This window comes from Hordeum vulgare, chromosome 1H (genome assembly GCF_904849725.1).
Source record: "Hordeum vulgare subsp. vulgare chromosome 1H, MorexV3_pseudomolecules_assembly, whole genome shotgun sequence".
Lineage (NCBI taxonomy): Eukaryota > Viridiplantae > Streptophyta > Magnoliopsida > Poales > Poaceae > Hordeum > Hordeum vulgare.
In genome coordinates, this window is record NC_058518.1 from 404,690,253 (window position 1) to 404,696,731 (window position 6,479).

The window sequence follows — 6,479 nt, forward strand, 5'->3', positions numbered from 1 at the left end:
GGATCGAGACTGGGATTTGTCACTCCGTGTGACGGGGAGGTATCTCGGGGCCCACTCGGTAATACAACATCACACACAAGCCTTGCAAGCAATGTGACTTAGTGTAAGTTGCGGGATCTTGTATTACGGAACGAGTAAAGAGACTTGCCGGTAAACGAGATTGAAATAGGTATGCGGATACTGACGATCGAATCTCGGGCAAGTAACATACCGAAGGACAAAGGGAATGACATACGGGATTATATGAATCCTTGGCACTGAGGTTCAAACGATAAGATCTTTGTAGAATATGTAGGATCCAATATGGGCATCCAGGTCCCGCTATTGGATATTGACCGAGGAGTCTCTCGGGTCATGTCTACATAGTTCTCGAACCCGCAGGGTCTGCACACTTAAGGTTCGACGTTGTTTTATGCGTATTTGAGTTATATGGTTGGTTACCGAATGTTGTTCGGAGTCCCGGATGAGATCACGGACGTCACGAGGGTTTCCGGAATGGTCCGGAAACGAAGATTGATATATAGGATGACCTCATTTGATTACCGGAAGGTTTTCGGAGTTACCGGGAATGTACCGGGAATGACGAATGGGTTCCGGGAGTTCACCGGGGGGGCAACCCACCCAGGGGAAGCCCATAGGCCTTGGGGGTGGCGCACCAGCCCTTAGTGGGCTGGTGGGACAGCCCAAGAGGGCCCTATGCGCCATAGGAAGAAAATCAAAGAGAAAAGGAAAAAAAAAGAGGAGGTGGGAAAAGGGGGAAGGACTCCTCCTTCCAAACCTAGTTGGACTCGGTTTGGAAGGGGAGGGTTCCGCCCTTAGGCTCGGCCGACCCCCTTGGGAGTCCTTGGACCCCAAGGCAAGGCTCCCCCTCCTCCCCCTATATATACGGAGGTTTTAGGGCTGATTTGACACAACTTTGCCACGGCAGCCCGACCACATATCTCCACGGTTTTACCTCTAGATCGCGTTTCTGCGGAGCTCGGGCGGAGCCCTGCCGACACAAGATCATCACCAACCTCCGGAGCGCCGTCACGCTGCCGGAGAACTCTTCTACCTCTCCGTCTCTCTTGCTGGATCAAGAAGGCTGAGATCATCGTCGAGCTGTACGTGTGCTGAACGCGGAGGTGCCGTCCGTTCGGCACTAGATCGTGGGACTGATCGCGGGACGGTTCGCGGGGCGGATCGAGGGACGTGAGGACATTCCACTACATCAACCATGTTCACTAACGCTTCTGCTGTACGGTCTACAAGGGTACGTAGATCACACATCCCCTCTCGTAGATGGACATCACCATGATAGGTCTTCGTGCGCGTAGGAAAATTTTTGTTTCCCATGCGACGTTCCCCAACAGTCTATACTAACGGTCGGGATTACTTGATCACTAAGTGATCCTGAACATCTACCTACGGCATTCATAACCCCACCGTGTTCCCGATCGAAGAGAGATCTTCGAAGGGGCAGTCACGGTTACACACACAGTTGGCAATTTTATTTATTTATGTTTAAGTTCTCTAATACCTGATGTTAACAAAATATTCCAAGTTGCCACATAACCGCGGGCACGGCTTTCCGAAAGATTAAACCCTGCAAGGGTGCTCCAACTAGTCCATCACAAACGAACACAGGCTGCAAAGGCATCCTCTATCACGAATCTCGTGATCTCGTCGGATTCCTTAGAGGAAAACCTCAACTCTGGGGGAAGCCAAAGCTTCACTGGGATTCCTATACGCAAGATATACCGCTAAGGTAAGACAAGGCTAGCAGGACCTCCCGACGTGTCGACGACCCTGATAAGAGCCGCGTATCTCAGTCTCAGGACACGACGGATGAGCGACGCGTACAGTAGCCTGATAGAAATCTCTCACGTTGCCCTGAGTTGGCCCCGCACAGTGCTCTAATTTGGACCAACACTCATGAGGAGCACTGGCCCGGGTTTTTGATTAAATTCCTCGGGGTAGCTATTCCCTATGCAGTTCATTATTAAGTGATTAGCAAATTAACACCAAAGTTGGGTCCTGCCAGACAAGACTTAGCACTACGCGATTTATCAAGGGGGTCCCCATAACAACCCCGAACGTGTTAGGAGCGATCATTATGGAAACAAACACCGGTAACCGGTAACTAAGGCGGCAATAACGGAAGAAAGCACCCGGCAAAAGGCTAGGCCTCCCGTCATTTACCAAGTATATAGGTGCATTAAGTAAATAACAGTATTTAATATAATGATATCAACGCTCATGTTGTCACATGAGACAAAGCACCTGCAACTAGCAACGCTAACATTAGTAGCTGAGCAAGCCTACTTAGCCATACAAGTTTGCTAGGAAGGAGTACGATGTTTGGGCTCATGGCATATGAAGAGGCAATTTAATTTCAGTGGTAGGCAGCGAGGAATATGACATGGAATCGAAACTAACATAACAAGTCTAGAGATGGAATCAAGGTCATATCATCTTGCCTGTGATATCCTCAGCTTGGAATGGTTTTGGATCGTCCTGCACGTACTCCCCTGACTCCACGTATTCGTTCTCCGATCCCGGTGCTACCCAACATAATAATAACAGCCAATGAACAGTAGCACCTCAAGATGCAACAATCACATGATGCATGGGATGAAAATTGAGCATGCACCACTATTTCTATCACTAGCACAAGCAAAATAAACTACTGCAAGTTTCTGGACAGAACTGTACACTAAGCTATTTTGACATGCATGAGAATGACATAAACAGATGCGTCTCGTGAAAACGATGCAAAACCATATAAAGAACATTGCAAACGGAGCTACGGATCAACGGGAATCAACGGAACAAGATATGAAGCTCTACGTGGAAGATTCAACACCACACTCACAATTGGCACAAATCTGGTATTCCCAGGTTGCCAAGACATGTAACAACCCAACATGAATGGATTGGAGCAAGAAATAACACCACAACAACAATAAGCACACACTTTGATCAAAACGACAAAACTATATAATCTGCCATAAACTGCATCTTAGCTATTTGGGAGATGCATGCAACATAGCTACAGGCCTCCAAACATGACAAATAATATATGTGGCTGTACCAACCAAGAACACTACATGCACCAGCAAGAATCACAGCAAAAGGAATTAAACTCTAGAAGATACAAGGCCACAAACTTTCCCAAAACCATCAGATCTCAGGGACTTAGTGAAAATTCCTGCACCTGAGTTTCTATCTCCGTTCTGAAGCTTTTTGACAGCAATCAAAACACAATCTACTGGAGTCCAAATGATTTGAAATTTGACAGGGAGCTAAAAAAACATACCAGGTTCAAAGTCCTAGCACTGAACTAAGGCTAGTTCTCAACAGAATGACCAGCACATCCTCATCTATAGGGGAATAAAATGTTTCCAGCATCCCAGACTTGGTGAAATTTCAGAGTTCACTAATCTGGAATTTTTCAGCCACATGCCCACTTTGTCTAGGCATAGTTTGCACACACATAACATCAAGAGGTAATTGACACCACTATGGTGTAGAGCAAAACCCTACTACTAACACACAAAAACTCATGCCCTTGGGCTCCACCTATTCCATGGAATCAAAGATCCAACTTGCAACAAAACTGAATATGCAACTCCATAAAGTATCCTACTAAGACAACAACTAAAGGTTGAGTTCATGTGCACAATGACAAAGTGACATGGGGGTTTGAACCCCATGTTTGTGTCATGCACATCAACATCACAAGCACATCTACCAAACTATCCCCACACACAAACACCATGCCCTCTCACATATAGACATGTGAAGGTGCATAATTTTGCAAAGGTGGGGAAGTTCCACACACACACACATACTCCACATCATTCACCACAACATCAACTCCTAAAACCAAGAACAACATGAGGGGGATAACTACTAGCAAGTAACTTGGAAGCATCACCTCTCAAACATCTTTAGTAGGAACCACAAGTGGTGTGCACTCACAACAAACACATCTCCATGCCTACACTATCAACTTCACTTACAACCCTTATGCACCCATGCCTATTTAGAATCACACCATCAACATAAACTAGCAAGACCACATCCACACACTCATAACACTTCTCGCAAGAGCATACACATACCCATGCATCTAGCCTACTATAGCAGCAGAGGAACAAAGTAATATAAGGCCATATACCATCTCATGTTTAGGGCACAAAACAAGAAACAGAGCAAAAGAGCATATCAGCAGAAAAATAAATAAAACAAGAGTTAAAAGGGAAAAACAAAAAGGGGGCACACCAGGGATCGAACCCCTGTGCCTCTGGCGCAAAATCGCCTACACTACCACTGCGCTGCACTAGTTTGCTCGAGAGAGAGGGGAGCCCAACCAGGTTGAGGTGTCCTGTTGCTGCTTCTAGTGTGCCGACGAAAACACAAAAAATGGGAGGTTTTCTCCCTAGGATCGAACCCACGACCTGCCGATAGCAAGCCCAAGGTTCCGACCACTCCGCTACAGATAGGCTACTGACAGAGGAGGGAAGTATAGGAGAAAAATACTGCTTTTGCTGCGTGCCTGCTCTGCACGGGGGTGCGCCGGCAACAGAGAGGCCGCCGGTGCACAACCCTGCTGTTGCTGCTGCGCGACGATGGGGGTGCGCTAGGGCTACGAGGAGGGCACCCGTCCTGCTGCCGAATCCGGCGAGCACCACGACACTGCACCCCACGCACACACAACAACACGAGCCCTCTCTGCTACTACACAGCTCGCCGGCGAACGAAACGGAGGGGGACGGCGCCGGCTACCACGAACAGCAACGGTTGTTCTACGCTGCGGAGGAGGAAGTAGGATCCGCAGGGGATCCATTCCTGCCTCGAGACCATCCTAGTGCCGCTAACAACGACGAGCAGAAGCTGCTGCCTTAGCCAGCGTCGTTCCCTGCTACTGCGCCCAAGCGAACGCACGACGAACTCGAGCCCATGCGTGCGTAGGGGAGGAAGGAAACGTTCTACGGCTGCTCACCGAGGGGAGACGAGGGAGGAGGGCGACGCATCTTGGAAGAAGAAGGAGCGGTGCTGGTCGCTGCAAGGAGACGCCGCCCGAACCAGAGGAAGGAGGTGCACGTCGGGGACGTCTAGGAAGAAGCTCCGGCTCCGCGCGAAAATGGGACCCCTCCTGGGTCCTCTTGCTTGCCCAGCTGCGGGGAGGCGACGGGGTGGCCGCTACGCCGGCGACGAGCTCGACCCGAAGCTGGTCATGGCGTCGGGGACGACGAGAGTCTTACTGGCGGCGCTGGAGGGAGAGGACGAGGGAGAGGAGGAACCCTAGAGTGGTGGGGAGGCTGAGGGCTCCTTATAACGTCTCTGGGGGCGAGCTTGGAGCCGCAAGATCGAGGGGAAGGGAGATCGGTGGCGGAGCTTTGGTCGTACAGAGGTGACGTCGAGGGAGGAAGACGACGGACGTCGAGCGGGCTGCTGGCGCGAAGGGACTTGGGCCAGGGAGGTAATACTGGGCCTCTCTGGGTGGGAGGGAGCCCACGAGAGAAGGAAAATAAAGAGAACCAACCTGGAGATTATTTCTATTTAGGTAAAAAAATAGAGAAAGAAAATAAACCCTCAGGTTTACTGCTGATTATAAAAACAAAACAAAAATGTCCCTGGCCTAAAAATACCTAAGCTTTTAAAATAAAATGCAAAAGGAATTTTATGGGCATTTAAATAAATACAAACAGCAATTAATTATACTGTTTAGTGATTTATATTACACCCTCAAGACCAAGATAAAACTCCACTTTGCAACAACAAGAACACATGGGCATGCAATGATATGCTATGCATGCATGCATGAGAAGGAAATAGAAAGGAACACACATGAAATCATGGTACCAACTTAACATCATAATCTCTGACAAGGTGGTCCCACATGAAGTAGGTCCAAAAAGGGGTAGGTTCTACACTTGGGGCATTACAAACTCTCCCACACTACAAAGAAGATCTCGACCTCGAGATCTAAGACTGAAAGAAGTCGGGAAATTCGGAACGGAGGTGATCCTCGCGTTCCCACGTAGCCTCTTTATCGGAATGGTGTGACCACTGCACTTTGAGAAACTTGACAGTCTTGTTACGGGTCTTGCGCTCAGTCGCCTCGAGAACCGCAACTGGATGCTCACGATAAGAAAGGTCAGGCTGGAGGTCGATATCTTGAAGATGCACAGTGCGCTCGGGGGTCTTGAAACACCTTCGGAGCTGAGAAACATGGAACACAACATGGACATTTGCAAAGGTTGACGGAAGCTCGAGCTGGTATGCAAGGTTGCCCCTCTTGCCAACCACTCTGAACGGACCAACGAAACGAGGCGCAAGCTTGCCTTTGATGCCAAAGCGCTGCATACCCTTCATAGGCGACACCTTGAGATAGACAAAATCATCAAGCTCATACAACATTTCACGGTGCTTGCTATCGTAATAGCTCTTCTCGCGGGAATGAGCTGCTCTGAGGTTGTCGCGAATGATCC